Source organism: Monodelphis domestica, chromosome 2, assembly GCF_027887165.1.
Source record: "Monodelphis domestica isolate mMonDom1 chromosome 2, mMonDom1.pri, whole genome shotgun sequence".
In the NCBI taxonomy this organism is placed as follows: Eukaryota; Metazoa; Chordata; class Mammalia; order Didelphimorphia; family Didelphidae; genus Monodelphis; species Monodelphis domestica.
Window position 1 is genome coordinate 96,725,837 of NC_077228.1, and position 16,338 is coordinate 96,742,174.

The following is a 16,338-nucleotide window of genomic DNA, read 5'->3' on the forward strand; positions in this document are numbered from 1 at the left end:
AATTTCCTCTTCATTGGAGGTGAGGTTTCCATTTTATCTATGATACTGTTAATTTGGTTTTCTTCTTTCCTTTTTTTTTATTAGATTGACCAGTATATTGTCTCTTTTGTGTTGTTTTTTAAAATACCAGCTTCTAATCTTATTTATTAGCTCAATAGTTTTTTCACTTTCAGTTTTATTAATTTCTCCTTTAATTTTTAGGATCTTTAATTTAATTTGCATCTGGAGATTTTTTATTTGTTCGCTTTCAAGTTTTTTTGATTTGCATGTCCAATTCATTGACCTCTGCCATCCCTAATTTGTTAATATATGAACTCAAGGATATAAATTTCCCCCTGAGTACTGCTTTACATTCATCCCATAGATTTTGAAAGGATGTCTCATCATTGTAATTTTCTTCAATAAAATTATTGTTTCTATGATTTGATCTCTAACTAATTTTGGAGACTCATATTATTTAATTTCCAATTAATTTTTTATTTGACTCTCTATGTTCTCTTACTGATTATTATTTTTATTGCACTATGATCTGAGGAGGTTGCATTTATTATTTTACTTTTCTGCATTTCTTTGTTATGGTTTTATGCCCTAGTATATGTTCAATCTTTGTGAATGTATCATGTGCTGCTGGAAAGAAGTTGTATTCCTCTTTGTCCCTATTTATTTTTCTTCATATATCTATTAACTCTGTTTTTTCTAATATTTCATTCACATCTCTTACCTCTTTCTTATTTAGTTTTTTTATTAATCTAAATTTCATAGTGGTAAGTTCAGGTCTCCCACTAGTATAGTTTTACTATCTATTTCCTTGTTCAACTCCACTAGTTTCTCCTTTAGAAATTTGGATGCTAAACCATTTGGTGCATTCATATTGATTACTGATATTTCCTCATTGTCTATACTGCCTTTTATCAGGATGTAGTTACCTTCCTTATCCCTTTTTAATCTTTACTTTGGCTTTGTCAGATATCATTATTGCAACTCCTGCCTTCTTTCTATCAGTTGAGGCCCAATAGTTTTTTCTCAAACCTTTAATTCTAACATTGTGAGTGTCTACCATCCTTAAATGTGTTTCTTGCAGATAACATGTGGTAGGATTTTTATTTCTAATCCACTCTCCTATTTGTTTTCCTTTTATGGGTGAGTTCATCCAATTCATGTTCAAATTTATGATTGCCACTTGGGTATCCCCCAACATTTTGATATCCTCTCCTATTTCTGTCCTTTCTTCCCTTTCTATATCCTTTTAAACCACTGTTTTGCTTTTAATCAGTCCCCCTAATCCTCACCCTTAATAACCTTCCCTTTCTGCCCCTTCCCATTTTGTTCCCTTCTTATTTTTTCAGGGTCTGTTCAGTTCCCTCCCCCCTCTCTTTCTCTCCATTTTTGTACTCCCTGCCCTGCTACCCCCTTCATTTTCCATTCTTATTTCCCCTGGAAGGTAAGATAGAATTCAATACTGCAATGGATCTAGATGGTCTTCCCTCTCAGAATTGATTTCACTGAGAGTAAGGTTTAAGTATTACCTATTAGCACTCTCTTCCTCTCCTTCTTATAAGAGTATTCTTCCCTTCCCCTTCCCATGTATATCTTTGTGTGATAATGATTAGCCTATTTATTTTATTTCTTCAAGTATCTCTTGGTGCCATCTTCAATGCCCCCCTCCATTTTAATTTTTTTTTTGTATATCATCTTATAGCCTTCATTACCCCAATATCTTCCTGTGAATAATTCCTCTAGTTACTATTATAGTGAATGTAATTTTTGAGAGTTACAAATAACATTTCCCCATATACTAATATAAGTAATTTTATCTTATTTAAGTCCTTAAAGAAAAAAGTTTGAATAAAAAACAATCTCCCACTTTCCCCTCTCTTTCTTATTTACCTTTTCATGTTTCTCTTGATCTTTGAGTTTGGATATCAAACTTTCCATTAGTTCTGGTCTTTCCTTTACAGATACTTGGAAATCTTATGTTTTGTTGAATGTCCATACTTTCCCCTGGAAGTATATAGTCAGTTTTCACGTATCCTTGGTTGAAGACCCAATTCTCTTGCCTTTCTGAATATCATATTCCAAGTCTTGTTGTCCTTTAGTGTGGAAGCCACCAGATCTTGTGTAATCCTGATTGATGCTCCTTGATATCTGAATTGTCTCTTTTGTGTTTCTTGTAAAATTTTCTCCTTAGCCTGGAAGCTCTTGAATTTGGCAATTACATTCCTGGGAGTTGTCTTTTGAGGATTTAGTGTAGATGGTGTTCTATGAACTCTTTCAATGTCTATTTTTCCCCATTGTTCAAGAACATCAGGGCAGTTTTCTTGGATAATTTATTGTAGTATGATGTCAAGATTTCTATTCATTTCTTTGTTTTCAGGTAGACCAATGAGTCTCAAATTGTCTCTTTGTGCTCTGTTTTCCTGATTCTTCATCTTTTCGTTGAATATTTTATGTTTACTTTTATTTTGTCAGTCTTTTGACTTTGGTTTATTAACTCTTGCTGTTTTGCAAGATCATTGGCTTCTAATTGCCTAATTCTGGTCCTTAAAGAATGGTTTTTCTTTCTGATTTGATCTATCCTGCTATTCATGGCTTCTTTCTCCAATTGGGAGTTCTCCTCCTTTAAGCGGTTATTTTCTTTTTTAACTATTTCCCACTTTGCTTGCCAGAAAGCTTCCATCAATAACAAACTCCAATTTAAATTCTTTCAGAACTTGAGGGCAATTTCCATTTTTTGGAAGGTTTTGGTGCATTTATTTGTATTTCCTCTGTAGCCTGGGTTTTTCCTCCATAAAAATTATCCAGGGTCAACCCCTTATTATTGTTTATCTTAGTGTTGGGAAGCTGTTGTTCCTGGCACTGTTTGCCATTACTTTAGTGGCTTTTCCTTCCCTTTCCACTTAGAAATCTGTGTGAGATGGGCAGGCTCTCTCCTTATGGAGTTAAGGAGCAAAGATTTTGGCTGAGGCAAGCTCTCAGTTCTCTCCAGCTTCCACTGTTTGCTGCCCCTCTCTGTGCTATCTCCCTGCCAGCACACATGGTCTGCTCTCCTCAACCTGCTGGGGCCTCAGATCTAGCTGCTCTCAGGAGTAGGTCCTAGATGGCATCAGTCTGCTGCCAAGGACCCAGAGGTGCCCTTCACTCACTCACTCACTGATTCTAGTGAGCACTGGCTCTGACTCTGGCTCCATAGATGGGGTAGGGGATGGTGGATCATCTTGCATTTTGTTGAGAGCTTTTTCACCCCCTTATGGTGTAGAGATGCCCAAATGCCACATACCTTCAATGCTGTACCCTACTGTAGAGTCCCTTCATTCATGGGATTTTTTTTTGGCTTTTTGAGGTAGTCTGTATTGGTAGGTTATGAAGAGAGGAAGAGTCCTGCGTCTAGACTGCCACCATGTTTACCAAGAAGTCCATATGGTACTACTTTTTTCTGATCAAAGGGCTCCTTGTTTCCATATGAAAATGTATCTGATCATAAGAGTAGGATATGTAGAAGGATAGAGTAACTTTTGTGGTCTTCAGAAATTCATTAATTCCAAGGAATCTAGAGTACATTTGATGAGGACTTTTTATAGCATTACATGACTAGGAAGCTTTGAGAAATAGCCAGGATCATTCAGGTACTGAATTCATCCCTGTCTTCTACTAGATAAAACCTCTCATATTGTAGATGAAAACCAGAGAAATATTGGTTCTATTTCTTTAAGCTACCTAAACTCTCTAGCTTCATTTCCCTCATCTGTAAAAAAAGAGATGAAAATATATACATAGTATTTACATCACATAATTATTATGAGGCTTGAGTGAGATTATATATTATAAAGTATTAGAAAATTTTGAAACTGTGTTAAGTATCAATCTAGTCACTAATTTCTCATATAATATCAAACTTTAGAAGATTTCCACTTTCATCAATATATGGGTTCATTTCATTGATTTAGAATCCAACATTTCCATACCTCTAATTCATGTTATTCTTTTATGTCATGCAAATACTTTTACTCTTTTCCATAGATATTACACAAAGGATTCATTCAACACCAGTCTTTCCTCTAGATCTTTTCATATCATATAAACCAATAAAGATTGTTCATTAGTTATTTCTTGCTTTTACTACTTGAGAGAATCACACAACTTTTCCAATAAAACATTTCTTTGATGATTGCCTCCCCCCAGGGTAACAAGAGCATGAGCAGATTGTGACAGATACAACTCTGAGAGACAGGGTTCCAGTTATGAAAAATCAGCTTACTGTCTAGGTTATCAATAATCAATAAATTAATGGCCAATGCTTTACTAGGCAAAGATAAAGATGCAGGATTATAGGTCATCTTAAATACTCTGGCCATTCCTTTGACCTTTGGGATATAGGGGGTGTTCAGGGAGGGGTAGTATCTCTGTTATGGAGGGCTTGTCATGCCCTCCTAGGGCAACTCTCCAGCCTCTGACCCCCACCTGACAACCAGCTCTCACTTGTGGCTCCCAGTAGCTGCTAGCATGCAGCAGTGGCCACACCCCAGGCAACGACTTTGACAGGCCAGCTAAACCTTGTGAGGGTAGCCATCGGGTCTTCGATCACTGGTGAACCCGGGCTTTGCTCACCCAGCATGTGAAGACTGCTTCGGTGGAACAGACAGAAGAAACCAATAAGAAGGTTCAACTGCTGAGATGGTGATGCAGCAAAGCACTGTGGAGTGCTTAGGGCATGTTGGAGCACAAAAGACAACACAGCCATCCAATGCAGCTGAGGAAGTCTCCAGGTGTAATGATTTTTTGTACCACTGGACCCAGGCTTACAAAGCCGAGAGAGTGGGACTATCTCTGTGCATCGACTTTTCCACTTAAATCTCCTTCACGCACAAATATCTTTGTGCACACTCATCTATCCTAAACCCATCCACCCTCTTCAAGACCTGTGGTGATGGGGGAATGGCAACACAACAGGTGGAGGTGACCACTGGCTGTTGTAGTAGGCGGCCCATGGACCAGTGGTTGCTCGGCCCTGTAGGGCAGCAGGGATGTTCGGCAGCATCCTGGGTGACTGAGCAACCCTCTCTAGGATAGCATTGCTCACCCTAATCAATGGAGGGTACTAGAAAAGGTGTCCCAAACATTGCCTGCCCTACAAACACCCAGTCAGCACACCGTGGCTGGCAGGTCATCCCTTCAAGCAGTCAAAACCAAAGAAAACATAATACAAAGAAACACCTACTAGAAGCATGGAACATCAGAACATTACTTGATAGAGAGAATACCCCAAGACCTGAGAGAAGAACAGTTCTAATCGGTAAAGAACTGGCGTGATATAACATCGACATTGCAGTCTTAAGCTACACAAGCTTACCAGAAGAGGGATCACTCAGCGAACCCACCACTGGATACACCTTCTTCTGGAAAGGTAGAGCCTCAAATGAAGACAGAATTCATGGTGTTGGCCTGGCTATCAAGACCAGTTTGCTCAAACAGCTACCAGACTTGACTGTGGGCATCAGCGAGAGGCTCATGAAGAGCCGTTTGCCTCTCAGCAAAAACCGGTATGCTACAATCATCAGCGCATATGCCCCAACACTGACCAGCACAGAGGAGACCATCGAGCAGTTCTACTCTGACCTGAGTGCCATCCTGCACTCAGTGCCCAGAAATGACAAGCTGATACTACTGGGAGACTTCAACGCCCGCATTGGCCAGGACCATGAAAGATGGAAAGGAGTGCTCGATAAACACGGCATGGGCAAAATGAACAACAACGGCCTACTGCTACTTAGCAAATGCTCAGAGTTAGAACTCACCATCACGAACACTGTGTTCAGAATGGCGAACAAATATAAAACAACATGAATGGAATTCCTGTCAAGATGGTGGCTTAGAGAAAGCTAACATTCAGATCTTTGGAAACCTTCCTTACCAATCACAAACTATATGCTCCTAGGGCACCAAAATTCAAAGCAAACAACAGAATAGAACCCGGGAACCCTCCTCCTCCTGGACCGGGACCTGGATCAAAAGGTATGGCCCTCCAAAGGCCAGAACCTGAGATCACTCGGATCTACGGGGTAGGCAGAAGGAAGGTCCCAGAACCCATCCCCCTCAACCCAGAGCGGTAAGTCTGAGGCAGCAGAGGAAACCTCAGAGCCTCAGGGCCGGCTATACTGAAGGCCACTTCTTGAAAACAACCTGACTCAGTCGCGGGGGCACCCAACACAGACAGAAGGAAAACAGAGAGAGATGGGTAGAGCCTATAGCCCCTGGCTGAATCCTTCCAACCGAGTCTCACAGAATGTCCCTGCCTCAGGGCATACTCAGTTCAACCCATCAGAAGTTAATCCTATCTGGAAAACTCTGAGCTCCTGGAAGCCACAAACCCACTCCATCCTCCCCCCTAAGAGTGCAGGGTCTTCTGGCCAGCAAAGGCATAGAAACACCTTGTGGAGAGTACCAAGCCAGCCTCAGATTGTGGAAGTAAGGCAACGGAGAAGCATCGGGAGGGAACTGAGGAGGGCAGTAACACCGAAACACCAGCAATTCCTGGCTTCCCGGGGAAGACAGAACAACAATTACATAGAATGGACAATTTGCCTAGGGCTAAAGCCTCTGAACAACAGACAGAGATAAAAAACCTAGACCTCCCCACTCAGATAGAGATGGCAAACAGCACAGAAGCACAAAAGCCTCAAAACTCCAAGAAAATCAAGAAGGGTGCGACTTTGGACACATTTTATGGAGCAAAAATACAAAATACAGAGGAGATAGAAGAGGAAACACAAACAAATGCCCTGAAACCTCCCAAAGGAAATGGAAACTCTCAATAATCCCATGAAGAATTTAAATCAGAAATGATCAAAAAGATGGAAGCTTTCTGGGAGGAAAAGTGGGAAATAATGCAAAAGAAATTCACGCATCTACAAAACCGGTTTGATCAAATTGAAAATGAAAACCAGTCTTTAAAGGTCAGAATTAGGCAAGTGGAAGACAACGAGCAAGAATTAATAAAGCAAAGCCAAAAGACCAAGAAATTAGAAGAGAAAATAAAATATCTCACTGACAAGGTCATAGACTTGGAAAATAGAGGGAGAAGAGACAATTTAAGAATAATTGGACTACCAGAAAAGCCAGAAATAAACAGCAAACTCGACATCGTAATATAAGATATAATCAAAGAAAATTGCCCAGAGATCCTAGAACAAGAGGACAATACAGACACTGAAAGAGTTCACAGAACACCCTCTACAGTAAATACCCAAAAGACAACTCCCAGGAATGTAATTGCCAAATTTTAAAGCTTTCAAGCAAAAGAAAAAATCTTACAGGAAGCCAGAAAAAGACAATTTAGATATAAAGGAATGCCAATCAGGGTTACAAAAGACCTTGCAAGTTCCACTCTGAATGACCGTAAGGCATGGAACATGATTTTCAGAAAGGGAAGAGAGCTGGGCCTTCAACTCAGAATCAGCTATCCATCCAAACTGACTATATACTTCCAAGGGAAAGTATGGGCATTCAACAAAATAGAAGATTTCCAAGTTTTTGCAAAGAAAAGACCAGAACTCTGTGGAAAGTTCGATATCGAAAAACAAAGAGCATGGAATACCTGAAAAGATAAATATGAAGGAAAGGGAAAAAGAGAAAAATGTTATCTTTTTCTTTTACTCAAACTCTCTTCTATAAGGACTACATTTATATCAATCTATGTATATTAACATGTGGGTAAAACATAATGTGTAAAGAGGGGGAAAAGAAAAACCAAATAGAATAATCTTGTTTAAACAAAGATTCACACTGGAAAGGGAGGGGAAGAAAACTCCTACAAGAAGGAGAGGAAGAGAGTTTTTACTTAAACCTTACTCTCAGGGAAATCAACTTGGAGAGGGAAGAGTATCCAGATCCATTGGGATCTTAAATTCTATCTTACCCAACAAGGGTTGGAAGAAGGGAAAACCAAGGGGGTAGGGGGGAGTGAACACAAAAAATTGAGGGAAGAAGAAGGGAGGGAAAATGTGATGGACTAGAAAGGGAAACATATCAAGGGAGGGGACAAGGGGGACTGATTTAAAGTAAATCACTGAATTAAAAGGTAGAGCAGAAGAAGAAAGGTTAGAATTAGGGAAGGATATCAAAATGCCAGGGAGTGCACAAGTCAAAATCATAACTTTGAACATCAATGGGATGAACTCACCCATAAAACATAGACAAATAGCAGAATGGATTAGAATTCAAAACCCTACCATATGTTGTCTTCAAAAAACACATATGTGGCGGGTAGACACCCACAAGGTCAGAATTAAAGGATGGAGTAAGACCTTCTCTGCCTCATCTGACAGAAAGAAGGCAGGAGTTGCAATCATGATATCTGATAAAGCCAAAGCAAAAATAGACCTGATTAAAAGGGATAGGGAAGGTAATTATATTTTGTTAAAAGGGACTTTAGATAATGAGGAAATATCCCTAATCAACATGTATGCACCAAATAATATAGCACCCAAATTTCTAATGGAGAAAATAGGAGAATTGAAGGAGGAAATAGACAGTAAAACCATATTAGTGGGAGACTTGAACCAACCATTATCAAATTTAGATAAATCAAATCAAAGAATAAATAAGAAAGAGGTAAAAGAAGTGAATGAAATCTTAGAAAAATTAGAATTAATAGTCATATGGAGAAAAATAAATAGGGACTAAAAGGAATACACCTTATTCTCAGCACCACATGGCACATTCACAAAGATTGACCATACACTAGGTCACAGAAACAAGGCATACAAATGCAGAAAAGCAGAAATAATAAATGCAGACTTTTCAGATCACAAGGTAATAAAAAAAAATGATCAGTAATGGTACAGGGAAAACTAAATCAAAAACTAATTGGAAATTAAACAAAATCATTTAGTTAGAGCAGAAATCATAGAAACAATTAATAATTTCATCGAGAAAAATGACAATAGCAAGACATTCTTTCAAACCCTTTGGGATGCAGTCAAAGCAGTAATCAGAGTTAAATTCATATCCCTGAATGCATATATTAACAAACTAGGGAGAGCAGAGATCAATCAATAGGAAATGCAAATATAAAAACTCAAAAGCGATCAAATTAAAAAACCCCAGCAGAAAACCAAACTAGAAATCTTAAAATAAAGGGAGTAATTTATAAAAATCAAAAGTGATAGAACTATTGATTTAATAAATAAGACAAGAAGCTGGTACTTTGAAAAAACAAACAAAATAGAAAAAGTACTGGTCAATCTAATTAAAAAAAAGGAAAGAAGAAAAGCAAGTTAACAGCATCAAAGATGAAAAGGGGGACATCACCTCGGATGAAGAGAAAATTAAGGCAATCATTAAAAATTACTTTGCCCAATTATATGGCAATAAATACACCAATTTAAGTGATATGGATGAATATATAAAAAATAAAAACTGCCTAGACTAACAGAAGAAGAAATAGAATTCTTAAGTAATCCCATATCAGAAAATGAATTCCAACAGGCCATCAAAGAACTCCCTAAGAAAAAATCCTGAGGACCTGACAGATTCACAAGTGAATTCTATCAAACATTCAGAGAACAGTTAATCCTAATGCTATACAAACTATTTGACATAATAAGCAAAGAGGGAGTTCTACCAAACTCCTTTTATGACACAAATATGGTACTGATTCCAATACCATACAGGTCAAAAACAGAGAAGAATATTATAGACAAATCTCCCTAATGAATATAGATGCAAAAATCTTAAATAGAATACTAGCAAAAAGACTCCAGCAAGTGATCAGAAGGGTCATCCACCATAATCAAGTAGGATTTATACCAGGGATGCAGGGCTGATTCAATATTAGGAAAACCTTTCACATAATTGACCACATCAACAAGCAAACCAACAAGAACCACATGATTATCTCAATGGATTCAGAAAAAGCCTTTGATAAAATACAACACCCATTCCTGTAAAAAACACTAGAAAGCATAGGAATAGAAGGATTGTTCCTAAAAATAATAAACAGAATATATCTAAAACCATCAGTTAATATCATCTGCAATGGGGATAAGCTGGATGCATTCCCAATAAGATCAGGAGTGAAACAAGGATGCCCATTATCACCTCTACTATTTGGCATTGTACTAGAAACACTAGCAGTAGCAATTAGAGAAGAAAAAGAAATTGAAGGCATCAAAATAGGCAAGGAAGAGACCAAGTTATCACTCTTTGCAGATGACATGATGGTCTACTTAAAGAATCCTAGAGATTCAACCAAAAAGCTAATTGAAATAATCAACAACTTTAGCAAAGTTGCAGGATACAAAATATACCCGCAGAACTCATCAGCATTTCTATATATCTCCAACACAGCTTAGCAGCAAAAATAGAAAGAGAAATCCCATTCAAAATCACCTTAGACAAAATAAAATACCTAGGAATCTATCTCCCGAGACAAACAAAGGAACTATATGAACACAACTACAAAACACTCACCACACAACTAAAACTAGACTTGAGCAATTGGAAAAACATTAATTGCTCATGGATAGGATGAGCCAATATAATAAAAATGAACATCTTATGCAAACTAATTTATCTATTTAGTGCCATACCCATTGAACTCCCAAAAAAGTTCTTTACTGATTTGGAAAAAAACATAACAAAGTTCATTTGGAATAACAAAAGATCAAGGATATCCAGGGAAATAATGAAAAAAAAAACAGAAATAATGTGGGCCTTGCAGTCCCAGACCTCAAACTATATTACAAAGCTGTAGTCATAAGAACAATTTGGTACTGGCTAAAAGACAGAAACAAGGATCAGTAGAATAGACTGGGGGCAAGCTACCTCAGCAAGACAGTATACATTAAACCCAAAGATCCCAGCTTTTGGGACAAAAATCCACTATTCGATAAAAACTGCTGGGAAAATAGAAGACAGTGTGGGAGAGATTAGGAATTGATCAACACGTCACATACTACACCAAGATAAATTCAAAATGGGTGAATGACTTAAACATAAATGGGCAAGGGACATGGATAGGCATTTCTCAGTTAAAGAAATCAAAACTATTAATAAGCACATGAAGAAGTGTTCTAAATCTCTTATAATCAGAGAGATGCAAATCCAAACAACTCTGAGGTATCACCTCACACCTAGCAGATTGGCTAAACTGATAGCAAAGGAAATTAATGAATGCTGGAGGGGATGTGGCAAATTAGTGACATTAATTCATTGCTGGTGGAGTTGTGAAGTGATCCAACCATTCAGGAGGGCAATTTGGAAGTATGCCCAAAGGGCGATAAAAGAATGTCTACCCTTTGATCCAGCCATAGCACTGCTGGGTCTGTACCCCAAAGAGATAATGTGGAAAATGACATGTACAAGAATATTCATAGCTACGCTCTTTGTGGTGGCCAAAAAACTGGAAAACGAGGGGATGCCCATCAATTGGGGAATGGCTGAACAAATTGTGGTATATGTTGGTGATGGAATACTATTGTGCAAAAAGGAATAAGAAAGTGAAGGAACTCCATGGAGACTGGAAAGACCACCAGGAAGTGATGCAGAGCGAGAGGAGCAGAACCAGGAGAACATTGTACACAGCGACTAATACACTGTGGTATAATCGAATGTAATGGACTTCTCCATTAGTGGCAGTGCAATGTCCCTGAACAATCTGAAGGGATCTAGGAGAAAAACACTATCCACATCCAGAGGAAAAACTGTGGGAGTGGAAACACCAAGGAAAAGCAACTCCCTGACTACATGCCATGACTACAGCAGTTGAGGGGACATGACAGAGGAAAGTCTCTAAACGAACACTCTAATGCAAATGCTAACAACATGGCAAAGGGTTCGAATCAAGAACACATGTGATACCCAGTGGAGTCACACCTCGGCTATGGGGGTTGGTGGGGGAGGAAAAGAAAATGATCTTTGTCTTTAATGAATAATGCTTGGAAATGATCAAATAAAAATTATTTAAAAAAAAAACAACAACAACATAGATGCACCCACGATCAAAACAGTGGCATCTCATTGAGTACATTATTGTACGCCAGTGTGGCATCCAGGATGTATAGATCACCAGAGCAATGAGAGTAGCTTAATGCTGGACAGATCACTGATTGGTTAGAGTGACTCTTCAAATGTGCATTGCGCCTCGCCATCCAAAACGCTCCCAGACAGTTCACGCATTTTACAATGTGAGTTGTCTTAGAGATCCATCTTATTTGCAAACATTCTAGTCCTGCCTGGACAACACTGTCTGCCAAGGGACCACTCACTGGAAGCTCAACAGAGAAATGGAACCAGTTCAGAGATGCAGTGAAGGAAACATCAAAGGCAGTCCTAGGCCCTAAACAACGCAACCACCAGGACTGGTTGGACAAGAACAGCACTGCTATTGAAGACCTCTTGAGCAAAAAGAACAAAGCCTTTATGGAGTGGCAAAATAACCCAAACTCTAATCCTAAAAAGGACAGATTCAAGTCTCTCAAAGCCATGGCGCAGTGTGATCAGGAAGATGCAAGACCGATGGTGGGAAAAAAATCCAGAGCTTTGCTGATACAAAAAACTACAAATAATTTTTCAGTGCCCTCAAGACTGTCTATGGGTCATTAAAACCCACCACCACTCCCTTGCTATCCTCTGAAGGTGACACTCTCATAAAAGATAAAAAAGGCATCAGCAACAGGTGGAAAGAACACTTCAGTCAGCTTCTCAACTGACCCACTTCAGTTTACCAATGCTCCCTTGACCAGATCCCCCAAAACTGCACCATTGAACAACTTGACGTCCCTCCTTCAATAGAGGAAGTCCAAAAAGTCATTGAATAAATGAGTAGAGGCAAGTCACCAAGTAAAGACGGGATCCTAACCAAGGTGTACAAGGCCTTAAAGAGAAAGGTGCTCCAGGCATTCCACATAGTGCTGACCAGCATATGGAAAGAGGAAGACATGCCCCCAGAACTCAGAAATGCCTCCATCGTAGCCCTATACAAGAACAAAGGCCCATGAGCAGCCTTTGACAACTACAGAGGCATCTCACTACTCTCCACTGCTGGAAAGATCCTTGCCCGTGTTATAATCAACAGACTCCTGTCATCTATTTCAGAACAGAACCTGCCTGAATCACAATGTGGCTTCCAACCAGATCGCAGCACCATCGACATGGTCTTCACAGTGAAGCAAATGCAGGAAAAAATGCCTTGAGCAGAACCTGAGTCTCTACATTGTCTTCATCGACCTGACAAAGGGGTTCAACACAGTGAACAGGGATGCATTGTGGGTGATACTCAGCAAGCTCGGTTGCCCAGCAAAATTTGTCAAACTGATCCAGCTCTTTCATGTTGACATGACAGGGGAAGTCCTATCTGGTGGAGAGACTTCCGATCGCTTCAACATCTCCAATGGTGTGAAACAAGGCTGTGTCCTTGCTCTGGTACTATTCAACCTATGCTTCACCCAGGTATTACAACATGCTGTGATGGATCTAGACCTGGGCGTCTACATCAAATACCAACTGGATGGCTCACTATTTGACCTTCGCCGCCTGACGCAAAGACAAAGACAACAGAGAGACTCATCCTGGAAGCTCTCTTCACAGATGACTGTGCTCTCATGGCCCACCAAGAAAATCATCTCCAAACCATTGTGGACAGGTTCTCCACCGCAACAAAACTGTTTGGCCTGACTATCAGTCTCAGCAAAACAGAGGTGGTATTCCAATCTGCACCAGGAAGGCCAACGAACCAGCCGTGCATTACAATCGATGGCACGCAGCTTTCTAACTTTAACACTTTCAAGTACCTGGGAAGCACCATTGCCAACAACGGGTCCCTAGACCATGAGCTCAATGCTAGGATCCAAAAGGCCAGCTAGGCACTCGGCTGTGCTGAAAATTCCTCCAACACAGAGGTGTAAGCACTGCGATGAAGCTCAAAGTGTACAACGCAGTGGTCCTCAGCTCGCTCCTGTACAGTTGTGAAACATGGTCACTGTACTGGAAGTACATGAAACAGCTGGAGCAATTCCACCAACGCTCTCTCCGGTCAATCATGAGGATCCGATGGCAGGACTGAATCATCAATCAGGAAGTGCTCGACAGAGCCAACTCCACCAACATCGAAGTAATGGTCCTCAAAACACAGCTAAGATGGTCTGGACACGTCATCCGCATGGACCCACAGCGAATACCAAGACAGGTATTCTATGGTGAACTGTCAGCTGGACTCAGGAAACTAGGCCGACCAAAGAAAAGATTCAAGGATCAGCTAAGGTCAAACTTGAGGTGGGCTGGCATTACACCAAAGCAACTAGAACTCGCTGCCTCTGTCAGAAGCAGCTGGTGAACACACATTAACCATGCCGCCGCCACCTTTGAAGATGAGCGACGTCGACGTCTTGCCTCTGCGTGTGAATGTCGACACCAGGCCACAACCGCACCTCCCATAACAACTGGTGTCCCAGGCCCCATGTGCCACAAACTTTGTGCCTCAGGCTTTGGACTTCAAAGCCACATGAGGTTACATCAATAGATGATAATGCACAAAGACAATTGTCAGTCTCGGTCACTGAGAGACTACCACTGATTCCTTTGACAGCTCATTATTTGATCTACCCTAAACAACAAAAGGCAATTTGAATTGATGGTTATTTGATGAAGAGGTGGGCTTAAAATTTCTCAGATCCTTCTGGATTAGAGATCATCTTAATGATAGGTCAGTTGAGAATGTGGCCTGATCATGATATTTGAGTAGTATTTGGAGATCTAGACTTTATTCTAGTTAAGCTTCACCTTTATAAACAAGGTTTCCCTAACTCTCCATTAGGAAGAACAAGGGCAGAATTTCATCACCCTTTTGGAGTATCTATTTAGGGAAGATTAGAATTCAAATTTCAGGTGAGTAGGACCCATTCCAATTTAGCAGATGCCTTAGAACAGAAATGCAAAGACATTTCTAGGACTATCAGAGAAACCTTTTTTTAGCTTAGCTGGGAGGATTTAGACAGAAAGGACAATATTAAAATATTAACATTTAAATACATATAATATTAAAATTAATTTTCCTCAATACATTTTTATTTAATTCCATACAAGAAATTTAGGTGGCAGATAATAATGCAATTAAAATATCCACATTTCAGATGAGGAAGTTGAGGGATGAAGGTATCAGTTATTCTATAAAATTTCAATAATGTCCTATTTTGTGCCAGGCACTATGCTAAGGGCTTGGGTTACAAAAGCAAAAAGAAACAAAAAGTTGTTTGTTTTTTTTTTTCCTACTGAGCACATAGTCTAATGGGGGAAGAGAACATATAAACAATCATGTAAAGAATAAATTGAAAGCAATCAGCAAAGTAAAAGTAACAAATTAAGCAACATTTGAAAGGCTTCCTATCAATGAGATTTTAGTTGATATTTGAAGGAAGTCAGGGAAGTCAGAAATGAAAGATGTTGAAGAACACTTCAGGCATGGAGGACAACTAATTAAAATGTTCACAATCAGGAGTTGTAGTTTTTGTGAGGAACAACTAGGGGGCCAGTGTCAATGGATCACATACTACATGCAAATATCAGAAGAATGGAAATATATGTATAGAGGTTGTGGAAGGAGATAATGAAGGACTTTAAACATCTACTACAAGACATTTAAGTCTTTCTTTTGTAACACTCTTATCTTCTGTCCTAGAATCAATACCATATTATTGGTTCCAAGGCAGAAGAGTGGTAAGGGCTTGACAATGGGGGTTTAAGTGGCTTGCCCAGGTTCACATAGCTAGGAAGTGTCTGAAGCCAGATTTGAACCTAGGTCCTCCCATCTCTAGGACTGGTTCTCAATCCATTGAGTTCCTCAGGTTCCCCTAACATTTAAATCTTAACAGATATGTTACTTGCCCAAGGTCAAATAGAAGGTTTAAGAAACAATATGTAAATATTAATTCATTTGATTATCATACAAGCCTTTGAAATAATTGCCTCTTATCCACATTTTACATATGAATATACACTGAGAATGGCAGAAATTAAGTGACCTACCTATGGTCACAAAATATATTTTAAGTGGGATTTGAACCCATTACTCCTTACTTCAAGTCTAGTTAGTAGTCTCTGTATTCTACGAGGTTTATATCCAAGCTAGATGGCAAATGTATCCAAACACATAAAACTTTTTTTTTTTTACCTGAAGAATCAATATACAGCCCTACCATGTAAGTAGTATCTAAATTAACCCAGATTAATGAGGTACCTATTACACATGGGGCAGGGAAGATAGATGTCTATCTAACCTGCCCCCTGCAATGAGAAATTCTATTATTTCTTAAAAAGTAATATAATAATTGCCGACATTTACAAGAC